The sequence below is a fragment of the Ixodes scapularis genome, unplaced genomic scaffold (genome assembly GCF_016920785.2).
Source record: "Ixodes scapularis isolate PalLabHiFi unplaced genomic scaffold, ASM1692078v2 PGA_scaffold8__174_contigs__length_109621045, whole genome shotgun sequence".
Lineage (NCBI taxonomy): Eukaryota > Metazoa > Arthropoda > Arachnida > Ixodida > Ixodidae > Ixodes > Ixodes scapularis.
In genome coordinates, this window is record NW_024609883.1 from 17,741,568 (window position 1) to 17,759,163 (window position 17,596).

Sequence of the window (17,596 nt, forward strand, 5' to 3'; positions counted from 1 at the left end):
GTCCAGGTATCGAGCCCGGGACCACTCCATTACAGGTGGAGCGCTCAACCAAATGAGCTAACCAGGGGTTAGACATCAAAAGAGCAAACGGGTTTTATTAGCTGCCAAGAGTCTAACACCAACAAGGGGGAAGCTTGTAATTTTAAGGTTATGAATAATAATGCAATTAAATGAAAAGGTTCAAACGAGCTGCACAAGAATAACGAAAATAATTCACGGAGAAGGGGAAAAGAGGGACAAATGACAAACACAAATCTCCAAACACTGCGGGTGACTGGTGCGCGACCGACAAAATCCACCTGGTCCAGGTATCGAGCCCGGGACCACTCCATTACAGGTGGAGTGCTCTACCAACTGAGCTAACCAGGGTTTAGACATCAAAAGAGCAAACGGGTTTTATTAGCTGCCAAGAGTCTAACACCAACAAGGGGGAAGCTTGTAATTTTAAGGTTATGAATAATAATGCAATTAAATGAAAAGGTTCAAACGAGCTGCACAAGAATAACGAAAATAATTCACGGAGAAGGGGAAAAGAGGGACAAATGACAAACACAAATCTCCAAACACTGTGGGTGACTGTTGCGCGACCGACGAAATCGACCTGGTTTAGGTATCGAGCCCGGGACCACTCCATTACAGGTCGAGCGCTCTACCAACTGAGCTAACCAGGGGTTAGACATCAAAAGAGCAAACGGGTTTTATTAGCTGCCAAGGGTCTAACACCAACAAGGGTGAAGCTTGTAATTTTAAGGTTATGAATAATAATGCAATTAAATGAAAAGGTTCAAACGAGCTGCACAAGAATAACGAAAATAATTCACGGAGAAGGGGAAAAGAAGGACAAATGACAAACACAAATCTCCAAACACTGTGGGTGACTGGTGCGCGACCGACAAAATCCACCTGGTCCAGGCATCGAGCCCGGGACCACTCCAGTACAGGTGGAGCACTCTACAAAACGAGCTAACCAGGGGTTAGACATCAATAGATCAAACGGGTTTTATTAGCTGCCAAGAGTCTAACACCAACAATGGTGAAGCTTGCAATTTTTAAGGTTATGAAAAATAATGCACTTAAATGAAATGGTTCAAACGAGCTGCACAAGAATAACGAAAATAATCCACGGAGAAGGGGAAAAGAGGGACAAATGACAAACACAAATATTCAAACACAGTTGGTGACTGGTGCGCGACCGACAAAATCCACCTGGTCCAGGTATCGAGCCCGGGACCACTCCATTACAGGTGGAGCGCTCTACCAACTGAGCTAACCAGGGGTTAGACATCAATAGAGCAAACGGCTTTTATTAGCTGCCAAGAGTCTAACACCAACAAGGGTGAAGCTTGTAATTTTAAGGTTATGAATAATAATGCAATTAAATGAAAGGGTTCAAACGAGCTGCACAAGAATAACGAAAATAATTCACGGAGAAGGGGAAAGGAGGGACAAATGACAAACACAAATCTCCAAACACTGCGAGTGACTGGTGCGCGACCGACAAAATCCACCTGGTCCAGGTATCGAGCCCGGGACCACTCCATTACAGGTGGAGCGCTCTACCAACTGAGCTAACCAGGGGTTAGACATCAAAAGAGCAAACGGGTTTTATTAGCTGCCAAGAGTCTAACACCAACAAGGGTGAAGCTTGCAATTTTAAGGTTATGAATAATAATGCAATTAAATGAAAAGGTTCAAACGAGCTGCACAAGAAAAACGAAAATAATCCACGGAGAAGGGGAAAAGAGGGAAAAATGACAAACACAAATATCCAAACTCAGTGGGTGACTGGTGCGCGACCGACAAAATCCACCTGGTCCAGGTATCGAGCCCGGGACCACTCCATTACAGGTGGAGCGCTCTACCAACTGAGCTAACCAGGGGTTAGACATCAATAGAGCAAACGGGTTTTATTAGCTGCCAAGAGTCTAACACCAACAAGGGTGAAGCTTGTAGTTTTAAGGTTATGAATAATAATGCAATTAAATGAAAGGGTTCAAACGAGCTGCACAAGAATAACGAAAATAATTCACGGAGAAGGGGAAAGGAGGGACAAATGACAAACACAAATCTCCAAACACTGCGAGTGACTGGTGCGCGACCGACAAAATCCACCTGGTCCAGGTAACGAGCCCGGGACCACTCCATTACAGGTGGAGCGCTCTACCAACTGAGCTAACCAGGGGTTAGACATCAAAAGAGCAAACGGGTTTTATTAGCTGCCAAGAGTCTAACACCAACAAGGGGGAAGCTTGTAGTTTTAAGGTTATGAATAATAATGCAATTAAATGAAAAAGTTCAAACGAGCTGCAGAAGAATAACGAAAATAATTCACGGAGAAGGGGAAAAGAGGGACAAATGACAAACACAAATCTCCAAACACTGTGGGTGACTGGTGCGCGACCGACAAAATCCACCTGGTCCAGGTATCGAGCCCGGGACCACTCCAGTACAGGTGGAGCACTCTACCAACTGAGATAACCAGGGGTTAGACATCAATAGAGCAAACCGGTTTTATTAGCTGCCAAGAGTCTAACACCAACAAGGGTGAAGCTTGCAATTTTTAAGGTTATGAAAAATAATGCAATTAAATGAAAAGGTTCAAACGAGCTGCACAAGAATAACGAAAATAATCCACGGAGAAGGGGAAAAGAGGGACAAATGACAAACACAAATATCCAAACACAGTGGGTGACTGGTGCGCGACCGACAAAATCCTCCTGGTCCAGGTATCGAGCCCGGGAGCACTCCATTACAGGTGGAGCGCTCTACCAACTGAGCTAACCAGGGGTTAGACATCAAAAGAGCGAACGGGTTTTATTAGCTGCCAAGAGTCTAACACCAACAAGGGTGAAGCTTGTAATTTTAAGGTTATGAATAATAATGCAATTAAATGAAAAGATTCAAACGAGCTGCACAAGAATAACAAAAATAATCGACGGAGAAGGGGAAAAGAGGGATAAACGACAAACACAAATCTCCAAACACAGTGGGTGACTGGTGCGCGACCGACAAAATCCACCTGGTCCAGGTATCGAGCCCGGGACCACTCAATTACAGATGGAGCGCTCTACCAACTGAGCTAAGCAGGGGTTAGACATCAATAGAGCAAACGGGTTTTATTAGCTGCCAAGAGTCTAACACCAACAAGGGTGAAGCTTGCAATTTTAAGGTTATGAATAATAATGCAATTAAATGAAAAGGTTCAAACGAGCTGCACAAGAATAACGAAAATAATTCACGGAGAAGGGGAAAAGAGGGACAAATGACAAACACAAATCTCCAAACACTGTGGGTGACTGGTGCGCGACCGACGAAATCGACCTGGTCCAGGTATCGAGCCCGGGACCACTCCATTACAGGTGGAGCGCTCTACCAACTGAGCTAGCCAGGGGTTAGACATCAAAAGAGCAAGCGGGTTTTATTAGCTGCCAAGAGTCTAACACCAACAAGGGTGAAGCTTGTAATTTTAAGGTTATGAATAATAATGCAATTAAATGAAAAGGTTCAAACGAGCTGCACAAGAATAACGAAAATAATTCACGGAGAAGGGGAAAAGAGGGACAAATGACAAACACAAATCTCCAAACACTGTGGGTGACTGGTGCGCGACCTACAAAATCCACCTGGTCCAGGTATCAAGCCCGGGACCACTCCAGTACAGGTGGAGCACTCTACCAACTGAGCTAACCAGGGGTTAGACATCAATAGAGAAAACGGGTTCTATTAGCTGCCAAGAGTCTAACACCAACAAGGATGAAGCTTGCAATTTTTAAGGTTATGAAAAATAATGCAATTAAATGAAAAGGTTCAAACGAGCTGCACAAGAATAACGAAAATAATCCACGGAGAAGGGGAAAAGAGGGACAAATGACAAACACAAATATCCAAACCCAGTGGGTGACTGGTGCGCGACCGACAAAATCCACCTGGTCCAGGTATCGAGCCCGGGACCACTTCATTACAGGTGGAGCGCTCTGCCAACTGAGCTAACCAGGGGTTAGAAATCAATAGAGCAAACGGGTTTTATTAGCTGCCAAGAGTCTAACACCAACAAGGGTGAAGCTTGTAATTTTAAGGTTATGAATAATAATGCAATTAAATGAAAAGATTCAAAAGAGCTGCACAAGAATAACGAAAATAATTCACGGAGAAGGGGAAAAGAGGGACAAATGACAAACACCAATCTCCAAACACTGTGGGTGACTGGTGCGCGACCGACAAAATCCACCTGGTCCAGGTATCGAGCCCGGGACCACTCCATTACAGGTGGAGCGCTCTACCAACTGAGCTAACCAGGGGTTAGGCATCAAAAGAGCAAAAGGGGTTTATTAGCTGCCAAGAGTCTAACACCAACAAGGGTGAAGCTTGAAATTTTTAAGGTTATAAAAAATAATGCAATTAAATGAAAAGGTTCAAACGAGCTGCACAAGAATAACGAAAATAATCCACGGAGAAGGGGAAAAGAGGGACAAATGAAAACACAAATATCCAAACACAGTGGGTGACTGGTGCGCGACCGACAAAATCCACCTGGTCCAGGTATCGAGCCCGGGACCACTCCATTACAGGTGGAGCGCTCTGCCAACTGAGCTAACCAGGGGTTAGACATCAATAGAGCAAACGGGTTTTATTAGCTGCCAAGAGTCTAACACCAACAAGGGTGAAGCTTGTAATTTTAAGGTTATGAATAATAATGCAATTAAATGAAAAGGTTCAAAAGAGCTGCACAAGAACAACGTAAATAATTCACGGAGAAGGGGAAAAGAGGGACAAATGACAAACACCAATCTCCAAACACTGTGGGTGACTGGTGTGCGACCGACAAAATCCACCTGGTCCAGGTATCGAGCCCGGGACCACTCCATTACAGGTGGAGCGCTCTACCAACTGAGCTAACCAGGGGTTAGACATCAAAAGAGCAAACGGGATTTATTAGCTGCCAAGAGTCTAACACCTACAAGGGTGAAGCTAACAATTTTAAGTTTATGAATAATAATGCAATTAAATGAAAAGGTTCAAACGAGCTGCACAAGAATAACGAAAATAATCCACGGAGAAGGGGAAAAGAGGGACAAATGACAAACACAAATATCCAAACACAGTGGGTGCCTGGTGCGCGACCTACAAAATCCACCTGGTCCATGTATCCTGCCCGGGACCACTCCATTACAGGTGGAGAGCTTTACCAACTGAGCTAAACAGGGGTTAGACATCAATAGAGCAAACGGGTTTTATTAGCTGCCGAGAGTCTAACACCAACAAGAGTGAAGCTTGTAATTTTAAGGTTATGAATAATAATGTAATTAAATGAAAAGATTCAAAAGAGCTGCACAAGAATAACGAAAATAATTCACGGAGAAGGGGAAAAGAGGGAGAAAAGACAAACACAAATCTCCAAACACTGTGGGTGACTGGTGCGCGACCGACAAAATGCACCTGGTCCAGGTATCGAGCCCGGGACCACTCCATTACGGGTGGAGCGCTCTACCAACTGAGCTAACCAGGGGTTAGACATCAAAAGAGCAAACGGGGTTTATTAGCTACCAAGAGTCTAACACCAACAAGGGTGAAGCTTGGAATTTTTAAGGTTATGAAAAATAATGCAATTAAATGAAAAGGTTCAACCGAGCTGCACAAGAATAACGAAAATAATCCACGGAGAAGGGGAAAAGAGGGACAAATGACAAACACAAATATCCAAACACAGTGGGTGACTGGTGCGCGACCGACAAAATCCTCCTGGTCCAGGTATCGAGCCCGGGAGCACTCCATTACAGGTGGAGCGCTCTACCAACTGAGCTAACCAGGGGTTAGACATCAAAAGAGCGAACGGGTTTTATTAGCTGCCAAGAGTCTAACACCAACAAGGGTGAAGCTTGTAATTTTAAGGTTATGAATAATAATGCAATTAAATGAAAAGATTCAAACGAGCTGCACAAGAATAACAAAAATAATCGACGGAGAAGGGGAAAAGAGGGATAAACGACAAACACAAATCTCCAAACACAGTGGGTGACTGGTGCGCGACCGACAAAATCCACCTGGTCCAGGTATCGAGCCCGGGACCACTCAATTACAGATGGAGCGCTCTACCAACTGAGCTAAGCAGGGGTTAGACATCAATAGAGCAAACGGGTTTTATTAGCTGCCAAGAGTCTAACACCAACAAGGGTGAAGCTTGCAATTTTAAGGTTATGAATAATAATGCAATTAAATGAAAAGGTTCAAACGAGCTGCACAAGAATAACGAAAATAATTCACGGAGAAGGGGAAAAGAGGGACAAATGACAAACACAAATCTCCAAACACTGTGGGTGACTGGTGCGCGACCGACGAAATCGACCTGGTCCAGGTATCGAGCCCGGGACCACTCCATTACAGGTGGAGCGCTCTACCAACTGAGCTAGCCAGGGGTTAGACATCAAAAGAGCAAGCGGGTTTTATTAGCTGCCAAGAGTCTAACACCAACAAGGGTGAAGCTTGTAATTTTAAGGTTATGAATAATAATGCAATTAAATGAAAAGGTTCAAACGAGCTGCACAAGAATAACGAAAATAATTCACGGAGAAGGGGAAAAGAGGGACAAATGACAAACACAAATCTCCAAACACTGTGGGTGACTGGTGCGCGACCTACAAAATCCACCTGGTCCAGGTATCAAGCCCGGGACCACTCCAGTACCGGTGGAGCACTCTACCAACTGAGCTAACCAGGGGTTAGACATCAATAGAGAAAACGGGTTCTATTAGCTGCCAAGAGTCTAACACCAACAAGGATGAAGCTTGCAATTTTTAAGGTTATGAAAAATAATGCAATTAAATGAAAAGGTTCAAACGAGCTGCACAAGAATAACGAAAATAATCCACGGAGAAGGGGAAAAGAGGGACAAATGACAAACACAAATATCCAAACCCAGTGGGTGACTGGTGCGCGACCGACAAAATCCACCTGGTCCAGCTATCGAGCCCGGGACCACTTCATTACAGGTGGAGCGCTCTGCCAACTGAGCTAACCAGGGGTTAGAAATCAATAGAGCAAACGGGTTTTATTAGCTGCCAAGAGTCTAACACCAACAAGGGTGAAGCTTGTAATTTTAAGGTTATGAATAATAATGCAATTAAATGAAAAGATTCAAAAGAGCTGCACAAGAATAACGAAAATAATTCACGGAGAAGGGGAAAAGAGGGACAAATGACAAACACCAATCTCCAAACACTGTGGGTGACTGGTGCGCGACCGACAAAATCCACCTGGTCCAGGTATCGAGCCCGGGACCACTCCATTACAGGTGGAGCGCTCTACCAACTGAGCTAACCAGGGGTTAGGCATCAAAAGAGCAAAAGGGGTTTATTAGCTGCCAAGAGTCTAACACCAACAAGGGTGAAGCTTGAAATTTTTAAGGTTATAAAAAATAATGCAATTAAATGAAAAGGTTCAAACGAGCTGCACAAGAATAACGAAAATAATCCACGGAGAAGGGGAAAAGAGGGACAAATGAAAACACAAATATCCAAACACAGTGGGTGACTGGTGCGCGACCGACAAAATCCACCTGGTCCAGGTATCGAGCCCGGGACCACTCCATTACAGGTGGAGCGCTCTGCCAACTGAGCTAACCAGGGGTTAGACATCAATAGAGCAAACGGGTTTTATTAGCTGCCAAGAGTCTAACACCAACAAGGGTGAAGCTTGTAATTTTAAGGTTATGAATAATAATGCAATTAAATGAAAAGGTTCAAAAGAGCTGCACAAGAACAACGTAAATAATTCACGGAGAAGGGGAAAAGAGGGACAAATGACAAACACCAATCTCCAAACACTGTGGGTGACTGGTGTGCGACCGACAAAATCCACCTGGTCCAGGTATCGAGCCCGGGACCACTCCATTACAGGTGGAGCGCTCTACCAACTGAGCTAACCAGGGGTTAGACATCAAAAGAGCAAACGGGATTTATTAGCTGCCAAGAGTCTAACACCTACAAGGGTGAAGCTAACAATTTTAAGTTTATGAATAATAATGCAATTAAATGAAAAGGTTCAAACGAGCTGCACAAGAATAACGAAAATAATCCACGGAGAAGGGGAAAAGAGGGACAAATGACAAACACAAATATCCAAACACAGTGGGTGCCTGGTGCGCGACCTACAAAATCCACCTGGTCCATGTATCCTGCCCGGGACCACTCCATTACAGGTGGAGAGCTTTACCAACTGAGCTAAACAGGGGTTAGACATCAATAGAGCAAACGGGTTTTATTAGCTGCCGAGAGTCTAACACCAACAAGAGTGAAGCTTGTAATTTTAAGGTTATGAATAATAATGTAATTAAATGAAAAGATTCAAAAGAGCTGCACAAGAATAACGAAAATAATTCACGGAGAAGGGGAAAAGAGGGAGAAAAGACAAACACAAATCTCCAAACACTGTGGGTGACTGGTGCGCGACCGACAAAATGCACCTGGTCCAGGTATCGAGCCCGGGACCACTCCATTACGGGTGGAGCGCTCTACCAACTGAGCTAACCAGGGGTTAGACATCAAAAGAGCAAACGGGGTTTATTAGCTACCAAGAGTCTAACACCAACAAGGGTGAAGCTTGGAATTTTTAAGGTTATGAAAAATAATGCAATTAAATGAAAAGGTTCAACCGAGCTGCACAAGAATAACGAAAATAATCCACGGAGAAGGGGAAAAGAGGGACAAATGACAAACACAAATATCCAAACACAGTGGGTGACTGGTGCGCGACCGACAAAATCCACCTGGTCCAGGTATCGAGCCCGGGACCACTCCATTACAGGTGGAGCGCTCTGCCAACTGAGCTACCCAGGGGTTAGACATCAATAGAGCAAACGGGTTTTTTTAGCTGCCAAGAGTCTAACACCAACTAGGGTGAAGCTTGTAATTTTAAGGTTATGAATAATAATGCAATTAAATGAAAAGGTTCAAAAGAGCTGCACAAGAACAACGAAAATAATTCACGGAGAAGGGGAAAAGAGGGACAAATGACAAACACCAATCTCCAAACACTGTGGCTGACTGGTGCGCGACCGACAAAATCCACCTGGTCCAGGTATCAAGCCCGGGACCACTCCATTACAGGTGGAGCGCTCTACCAACTGAGCTAACCAGGGGTTAGACATCAAAAGAGCAAACGGGTTTTATTAGCTGCCAAGAGTCTAACACCAACAAGGGTGAAGCTAACAATTTTAAGGTTATGAATAATAATGCAATTAAATGAAAAGGTTCAAACGAGCTGCACAAGAAAAACAAAAATATTCCACGGAGAAGGGGAAAAGAGGGACAAACGACAAACACAAATATCCGAACACAGGGGGTGACTGGTGCGCGACCGACAAAATCCACCTGGTCCAGGTATCGAGCCCGGGACCACTCCATTACAGGTGGAGCGCTCTACCAACTGAGCTAACCAGGGGTTAGACATCAAAAGAGCAAACGGGTTTTATTAGCTGCCAAGAGTCTAACACCAACAAGGGTGAAGCTTGTAATTTTAAGGTTATGAATAATAATGCAATTAAATGAAAAGATTCAAACGAGCTGCACAAGAATAACAAAAATAATCGACGGAGAAGGGGAAAAGAGGGATAAACGACAAACACAAATCTCCAAACACAGTTGGTGACTGGTGCGCGACCGACAAAATCCACCTGGTCCAGGTATCGAGCCCGGGACCACTCAATTACAGATGGAGCGCTCTACCAACTGAGCTAATCAGGGGTTAGACATCAATAGATCAAACGGGTTTTATTAGCTGCCAAGAGTCTAACACCAACAAGGGTGAAGCTTGCAATTTTAAGGTTATGAATAATAATGCAATTAAATGAAAAGGTTCAAACGAGCTGCACAAGAATAACGAAAATAATTCACGGAGAAGGGGAAAAGAGGGACAAATGACAAACACAAATCTCCAAACACTGTGGGTGACTGGTGCGCGACCGACAAAATCCACCTGGTCCAGGTATCGAGCCCGGGACCACTCCATTACCGGTGGAGCGCTCTACCAACTGAGCTAACCAGGGGTTAGACATCAAAAGAGCAAAAGGGGTTTATTAGCTGCCAAGAGTCTAACACCAACAAGGGTGAAGCTTGAAATTTTTAAGGTTATGAAAAATAATGCAAGTAAATGAAAAGGTTCAAACGAGCTGCTCAAGAATAACGAAAATAATCCACGGAGAAGGGGAAAAGAGGGACAAATGAAAACACAAATATCCAAACACAGTGGGTGACTGGTGCGCGACCGACAAAATCCACCTGGTCCAGGTATCGAGCCCGGGACCACTCCATTACAGGTGGAGCGCTCTGCCAACTGAGCTAACCAGGGGTTAGACATCAATAGAGCAAACGGGTTTTATTAGATGCCAAGAGTCTAACACCAACAAGGGTGAAGCTTGTAATTTTAAGGTTATGAATAATAATGCAATTAAATGAAAAGGTTCAAAAGAGCTGCACAAGAACAACGAAAATAATTCACGGAGAAGGGGAAAAGAGGGACAAATGACAAACACCAATCTCCAAACACTGTGGGTGACTGGTGCGCGACCGACAAAATCCATTTGGTCCAGGTATCGAGCCCGGGACCACTCCATTACAGGTGGAGCGCTCTACCAACTGAGCTAACCAGGGGTTAGACATCAAAAGAGCAAACGGGTTTTATTAGCTGCCAAGAGTCTAACACCAACAAGGGTGAAGCTAACAATTTTAAGGTTATGAATAATAATGCAATTAAATGAAAAGGTTCAAACGAGCTGCACAAGAATAACGAAAATAATCCACGGAGAAGGGGAAAAGAGGGACAAATGACAAACACAAATATCCAAACACTGTGGGTGACTGGTGCGCGACCGACAAAATCCACCTGGTCCAGGTATCGAGCCCGGGACCACTCCATTACAGGTGGAGCGCTCTACCAACTGAGCTAACCAGGGGTTAGACATGAATACAGCAAACGTGTTTTATTAGCTGATAAGAGTCTAACACCAACAAGGGTGAAGCTTGTATTTTTAAGGTTATGAATAATAATGCAATTAAATGAAAAGGTTCAAACGAGCTGCACAAGAATAACGAAAATAATTCACGGAGAAGGGGAAAAGAGGGACAAATGACAAACACAAATCTCCAAACACAGTGGGTGACTGGTGCGCGACCGAGAAAATCCACCTGGTCCAGGTATCGAGCCCGGGACCACTCCATTACAGGTGGAGCGCTCTACCAACTGAGCTAACCAGGGGTTAGACATCAATAGAGCAAACGGGTTTTATTAGCTGCCAAGAGTCTAACACCAACAAGGGTGAAGCTTGCAATTTTAAGGTTATGAATAATAATGCAATTAAATGAAAAGGTTCAAACGAGCTGCACAAGAATAACGAAAATAATTCACGGAAAAGGGGAAAAGAGGGACAAATGACAAACACAAATCTCCAAAAAATGTGGGTGACTGGTGCGCGACCGACAAAATCCACCTGGTCCAGGTATCGAGCCCGGGACCACTCCATTACAGGTGGAGCGCTCTACCAACTGAGCTAACCAGGGGTTAGACATCAAAAGAGCAAACGGGTTTTATTAGCTGCCAAGAGTCTAACACCAACAAGGGTGAAGCTTGCAATTTTAAGGTTATGAATAATAATGCAATTAAATGAAAAGGTTCAAACGAGCTGCACAAGAATAACGAAAATAATTCACGGAGAAGGGGAAAAGAGGGACAAATGACAAACACAAATCTCAAAACACTGTGGGTGACTGGTGCGCGACCGACAAAATCCACCTGGTCCAGGCATCGAGCCCGGGACCACTCCATTACAGGTGGAGCGCTCTACCAACTGAGCTAACCACGGGTTAGACATCAAAAGAGCAAACGGGTTTTATTAGCTGCCAAGGGTCTAACACCAACAAGGGTGAAGCTTGTAATTTTAAGGTTATGAATAATAATGCAATTAAATGAAAAGGTTCAAACGAGCTGCACAAGAATAACGAAAATAATTCACGGAGAAGGGGAAAAGAAGGACAAATGACAAACACAAATCTCCAAACACTGTGGGTGACTGGTGCGCGACCGACAAAATCCACCTGGTCCAGGCATCGAGCCCGGGACCACTCCAGTACAGGTGGAGCACTCTACAAACCGAGCTAACCAGGGGTTATACATCATTAGAGCAAACGGGTTTTATTAGCTGCCAAGAGTCTAACACCAACAATGGTGAAGCTTGCAATTTTTAGGGTTATGAAAAATAATGCAATTAAATGAAAAGGTTCAAACGAGCTGCACAAGAATAACGAAAATAATCCACGGAGAAGGGGAAAAGAGGGACAAATGACAAACACAAATATTCAAACACAGTTGGTGACTTGTGCGCGACCGACAAAATCCACCTGGTCCAGGTATCGAGCCCGGGACCACTCCATTACAGGTGGAGCGCTCTACCAACTGAGCTAACCAGGGGTTAGACATCAATAGAGCAAACGGGTTTTATTAGCTCCCAAGAGTCTAACACCAACAAGGGTGAAGCTTGTAATATTAAGGTTATGAATAATAATGCAATTAAATGAAAAGGTTCAAGCGAGCTGCACTAGAATAACGAAAATAATTCACGGAGAAGGGGAAAAGAGGGACAAATGACAAACACAAATCTCCAAACACAGTGGGTGACTGGTGCGCGACCGACAAAATCCACCTGGTCCAGGCATCGAGCCCGGGACCACTCCAGTACAGGTGGAGCACTCTACAAACCGAGCTAACCAGGGGTTATACATCATTAGAGCAAACGGGTTTTATTAGCTCCCAAGAGTCTAACACCAACAAGGGTGAAGCTTGCAATTTTTAGGGTTATGAAAAATAATGCAATTAAATGAAAAGGTTCAAACGAGCTGCACAAGAATAACGAAAATAATCCACGGAGAAGGGGAAAAGAGGGACAAATGACAAACACAAATATTCAAACACAGTTGGTGACTTGTGCGCGACCGACAAAATCCACCTGGTCCAGGTATCGAGCCCGGGACCACTCCATTACAGGTGGAGCGCTCTACCAACTGAGCTAACCAGGGGTTAGACATCATAGAGCAAACGGGTTTTATTAGCTGCCAAGAGTCTAACACCAACAAGGGGGAAGCTTGTAATTTTAAGGTTATGAATAATAATGCAATTAAAGGAAAAGGTTCAAACGAGCTGCACAAGAATAACGAAAATAGTTCATGGAGAAGGGGAAAAGAGGGACAAATGACAAACAATAATCTCCAAACACTGTGGGTGACTGGAGCGCGACCGACGAAATCGACCTGGTCCAGGTATCGAGCCCGGGACCACTCCATTACAGGTGGAGCGCTCTACCAACTGAGCTAACCAGGGGTTAGACATCAAAAGAGCAAACGGGTTTTATTAGCTGCCAAGAGTCTAACACCAACAAGGGGGAAGCTTGTAATTTTAAGGTTATGAATAATAATGCAATTAAATGAAAAGGTTCAAACGAGCTGCACAAGAATAACGAAAATAATTCACAGAGAAGGGGAAAAGAGGGACAAATGACAAACACAAATCTCCAAACACTGCGGGTGACTGGTGCGCGACCGACAAAATCCACCTGGTCCAGGTATCGAGCCCGGGACCACTCCATTACAGGTGGAGCGCTCTACCAACTGAGCTAACCAGGGGTTAGACATCAAAAGAGCAAACGGGTTTTATTAGCTGCCAAGAGTCTAACACCAACAGGGGTGAAACTTGCAATTTTAAAGTTATGAATAATAATGCAATTAAATGAAAAGGTTCAAACGAGCTGCACAACAATAACGAAAATAAATCACGGAGAAGGGGAAAAGAGAGACAAATGACAAACACAAATCTCCAAACACTGTGGGTGACTGGTGCGCGACCGACAATATCCACCTGGTTCAGGTATCGAGCCCGGGACCACTCCATTACAGGTGGAGCGCTCTACCAACTGAGCTAACCAGGGGTTAGACATCAAAAGATTAAACGGGTTTTATTTGCTGCCAAGAGTCTAACACCAACAAGGGTGAAGCTTGTAATTTTAAGGTTATGAATAATAATGCAATTAAATGAAAAGGTTCAAACGAGCTGCACAAGAATAACGAAAATAATTCACGGAGAAGGGGAAAAGAAGGACAGATGACAAACACAAATCTCCAAACACTGTGGGTGACTGTTGCGCGACCGACAATATCCACCTGGTCCAGGTACCGAGCCCGGGACCACTCCATTACAGGTGGAGCGCTCTACCAACTGAACTAACCAGGGGTTAGACATCAAAAGAGCAAACGGGTTTTATTTGCTGCCAAGAGTCTAACACCAACAAGGGTGAAGCTTGTAATTTTAAGGTTATGAATAATAATGCAATTAAATGAAAAGGTTCAAACGAGCTGCACAAGAATAACGAAAATAATTCACGGAGAAGGGGAAAAGAAGGACAAATGACAAACACTAATCTCCAAACACTGTGGGTGACTGTTGCGCGACCGACAATATCCACCTGGTCCAGGTACCGAGCCCGGGACCACTCCATTACAGGTGGAGCGCTCTACCAACTGAGCTAACCAGGGGTTAGACATCAAAAGAGCAAACGGGTTTTATTTGCTGCCAAGAGTCTAACACCAACAAGGGTGAAGCTTGTAATTTTAAGGTTATGAATAATAATGCAATTAAATGAAAAGGTTCAAACGAGCTGCACAAGAATAACGAAAATAATTCACGGAGAAGGGGAAAAGAAGGACAGATGACAAACACAAATCTCCAAACACTGTGGGTGACTGTTGCGCGACCGACAATATCCACCTGGTCCAGGTACCGAGCCCGGGACCACTCCATTACAGGTGGAGCGCTCTACCAACTGAACTAACCAGGGGTTAGACATCAAAAGAGCAAACGGGTTTTATTTGCTGCCAAGAGTCTAACACCAACAAGGGTGAAGCTTGTAATTTTAAAGTTATGAATAATAATGCAATTAAATGAAAAGGTTCAAACGAGCTGCACAACAATAACGAAAATAAATCACGGAGAAGGGGAAAAGAGAGACAAATGACAAACACAAATCTCCAAACACTGTGGGTGACTGGTGCGCGACCGACAATATCCACCTGGTTCAGGTATCGAGCCCGGGACCACTCCATTACAGGTGGAGCGCTCTACCAACTGAGCTAACCAGGGGTTAGACATCAAAAGAGCAAACGGGTTTTATTTGCTGCCAAGAGTCTAACACCAACAAGGGTGAAGCTTGTAATTTTAAGGTTATGAATAATAATGCAATTAAATGAAAAGGTTCAAACGAGCTGCACAAGAATAACGAAAATAATTCACGGAGAAGGGGAAAAGAAGGACAAATGACAAACACTAATCTCCAAACACTGTGGGTGACTGGTGCGCGACCGACAAAATCCACCTGGTCCAGGTACCGAGCCCGGGACCACTCCATTACAGGTGGAGCGCTCTACCAACTGAACTAACCAGGGGTTAGACATCAAAAGAGCAAACGGGTTTTATTTGCTGCCAAGAATCTAACACCAACAAGGGTGAAGCTTGTAATTTTAAGGTTATGAATAATAATGCAATTAAATGAAAAGGTTCAAACGAGCTGCACAAGAATAACGAAAATAATTCACGGAGAAGGGGAAAAGAAGGACAGATGACAAACACAAATCTCCAAACACTGTGGGTGACTGTTGCGCGACCGACAATATCCACCTGGTCCAGGTACCGAGCCCGGGACCACTCCATTACAGGTGGAGCGCTCTACCAACTGAGCTAACCAGGGGTTAGACATCAAAAGAGCAAACGGGTTTTATTTGCTGCCAAGAGTCTAACACCAACAAGGGTGAAGCTTGTAATTTTAAGGTTATGAATAATAATGCAATTAAATGAAAAGGTTCAAACGAGCTGCACAAGAATAACGAAAATAATTCACGGAGAAGGGGAAAAGAAGGACAGATGACAAACACAAATCTCCAAACACTGTGGGTGACTGTTGCGCGACCGACAAAATCCACCTGGTCCAGGTATCGAGCCCGGGACCACTCCATTACAGGTGGAGCGCTCTACCAACTGAGCTAACCAGGGGTTAGACATCAAAAGAGCAAACGGGTTTTATTTGCTGCCAAGAATCTAACACCAACAAGGGTGAAGCTTGTAATTTTAAGGTTATGAATAATAATGCAATTAAATGAAAAGGTTCAAACGAGCTGCACAAGAATAACGAAAATAATTCACGGAGAAGGGGAAAAGAAGGACAGATGACAAACACAAATCTCCAAACACTGTGGGTGACTGTTGCGCGACCGACAATATCCACCTGGTCCAGGTACCGAGCCCGGGACCACTCCATTACAGGTGGAGCGCTCTACCAACTGAGCTAACCAGGGGTTAGACATCAAAAGAGCAAACGGGTTTTATTTGCTGCCAAGAGTCTAACACCAACAAGGGTGAAGCTTGTAATTTTAAGGTTATGAATAATAATGCAATTAAATGAAAAGGTTCAAACGAGCTGCACAAGAATAACGAAAATAATTCACGGAGAAGGGGAAAAGAAGGACAGATGACAAACACAAATCTCCAAACACTGTGGGTGACTGTTGCGCGACCGACAATATCCACCTGGTCCAGGTACCGAGCCCGGGACCACTCCATTACAGGTGGAGCGCTCTACCAACTGAGCTAACCAGGGGTTAGACATCAAAAGAGCAAACGGGTTTTATTTGCTGCCAAGAATCTAACACCAACAAGGGTGAAGCTTGTAATTTTAAGGTTATGAATAATAATGCAATTAAATGAAAAGGTTCAAACGAGCTGCACAAGAATAACGAAAATAATTCACGGAGAAGGGGAAAAGAAGGACAGATGACAAACACAAATCTCCAAACACTGTGGGTGACTGTTGCGCGACCGACAATATCCACCTGGTCCAGGTACCGAGCCCGGGACCACTCCATTACAGGTGGAGCGCTCTACCAACTGAGCTAACCAGGGGCTAGACATCAAAAGAGCAAACGGGTTTTATTTGCTGCCAAGAGTCTAACACCAACAAGGGTGAAGCTTGTAATTTTAAGGTTATGAATAATAATGCAATTAAATGAAAAGGTTCAAACGAGCTGCACAAGAATAACGAAAATAATTCACGGAGAAGGGGAAAAGAAGGACAGATGACAAACACAAATCTCCAAACACTGTGGGTGACTGTTGCGCGACCGACAATATCCACCTGGTCCAGGTACCGAGCCCGGGACCACTCCATTACAGGTGGAGCGCTCTACCAACTGAGCTAACCAGGGGTTAGACATCAAAAGAGCAAACGGGTTTTATTTGCTGCCAAGAGTCTAACACCAACAAGGGTGAAGCTTGTAATTTTAAGGTTATGAATAATAATGCAATTAAATGAAAAGGTTCAAACGAGCTGCACAAGAATAACGAAAATAATTCACGGAGAAGGGGAAAAGAAGGACAGATGACAAACACAAATCTCCAAACACTGTGGGTGACTGTTGCGCGACCGACAATATCCACCTGGTCCAGGTACCGAGCCCGGGACCACTCCATTACAGGTGGAGCGCTCTACCAACTGAGCTAACCAGGGGTTAGA

At 44.3% G+C, this 17,596-nt stretch overlaps 2 non-coding genes across 2 annotated transcripts; both read right to left on the reverse strand.

The window, feature by feature from the left end:
• Positions 1 to 5,433: 5,433 nt before the first annotated feature.
• Positions 5,434 to 5,506, reverse strand: Trnat-cgu. Its single transcript has one exon. It is a non-coding gene; the product is annotated as a tRNA-Thr (tRNA).
• Positions 5,507 to 8,455: 2,949 nt separating this feature from the next.
• Positions 8,456 to 8,528, reverse strand: Trnat-cgu. The gene has a single exon. It is a non-coding gene; the product is annotated as a tRNA-Thr (tRNA).
• Between the last annotated feature and the right edge of the window lie 9,068 nt (positions 8,529 to 17,596).